The sequence below is a fragment of the Octopus bimaculoides genome, chromosome 3 (genome assembly GCF_001194135.2).
Source record: "Octopus bimaculoides isolate UCB-OBI-ISO-001 chromosome 3, ASM119413v2, whole genome shotgun sequence".
Taxonomy (NCBI): domain Eukaryota; kingdom Metazoa; phylum Mollusca; class Cephalopoda; order Octopoda; family Octopodidae; genus Octopus; species Octopus bimaculoides.
Window position 1 is genome coordinate 140,188,301 of NC_068983.1, and position 1,434 is coordinate 140,189,734.

At 32.9% G+C, this 1,434-nt stretch overlaps 1 protein-coding gene across 1 annotated transcript in view; it reads right to left on the bottom strand.

Moving 5' to 3' along the window:
- The window catches only part of LOC128247348 (uncharacterized), a 249,604-nt gene extending 248,613 nt beyond the window's left edge, over positions 1-991 (bottom strand). The window contains exon 1 of the transcript XR_008263744.1: positions 818-991. The gene's annotated coding sequence lies outside the window, so the exon portion shown is untranslated. The remainder of the gene's footprint in view (positions 1-817) is intronic.
- Between the last annotated feature and the right edge of the window lie 443 nt (positions 992-1,434).

Sequence of the window (1,434 nt, forward strand, 5' to 3'; positions counted from 1 at the left end):
ATATATACATACATATATACATATATGTGTGTGTGTGTATACATACATATGTATATATACACATATATGCATACACATATATGCATATATATAAACACGCATATATACGCTTATATACTTTTATGTTATATAATGCTTATACACATACATAATACATATATGTGCATGCGTGTGTGTGAGTGTGTGGGTGGGCGTGTGTAGACATACATACTAAGAGTCATTTAAATATTTATACTTTCGTGTGTGCATGCGTCAAGCGAGAGACAACGTAGGAGTGAAAACAGAAAGACAATCACAAGATATTTACGTAAATACACACTTGATATAAACACATAGGCACAATGATGTGCATATGCATACGTGTGCACTTGCCTGCACGCGTGTATGTGTGAGCACATTTATATTTATATACACTCGATCATAAGCTTACATATATCGTTAAATAATCTTATATACGGCGAGGAAACAGACGAGAGTGTGTGACAGGTTAAGGGTAAATAGATAGACAGACTACAAGGCAGGCAGACAGACAGACAAACAGACAGACAGACAAGTAGACAGAGATACAGACAGATAGATATATAGATAAACTGACGGGTTGATTGATTGATTTATTGATTGATTGACACATAGAGAGAAGGGGGAAGTGTAGATGGATAACGAAATACATACATTAAAAAATTAAAAGAAAGATTTCATAGCGAAACAAATAATACTAGACGGGGAACTTCTGAAATTAAATACGTTTGATAAACCGTATATCCTTTTGTGGACACCTTTTTTATAAATAATAGCAAATTATTAATTAGAAACATACCTTTATGTTCGTGCCACCTGGTTGTTTTATGCTATAATGATTCCATAATGTCTGTAAATCTGCCTTCATTCATTCACCCATAAGTGCCGACGTTTATTTACATTTGGAATGGTAAGCGATATACATAACCGAGGAGACTGGTATTTGTATGAAATGTCCACGCATCTCCTTCTGTCTAAGTGATTAACCGATAGTGGAACTAGATTTGCTAAGCGGCACATAAAACTAAAGTTGGAGATAGTAGAGAGATAAAATAAATACATAATTATGCAACTCCGACCAGTCTCTGAGCACGATATCTATCTATCTATCTATCTATATATCTATCTATCTATCTATCTATCTATCTATCTATCTATCTATCTATCTGTCTGTCTGTCTGTCTGTCTGTTTATCTATCTATCTATCTATATATCTATCTATCTATCTATCTATCTATCTATCTATCTATCTATCTATCTATCTATCTATCTATCTACCATCCATCTATCTACCATCCATCTATCTATCTTTTCCTTTTTTTTTTGCCCCTACCGATCCCTTTTGATCGGATTTTTTTAAATTTTTGTTTTTTTATTATATTTTTTAAAAGAAAAGCTCTACAGTTGTATTTTTCC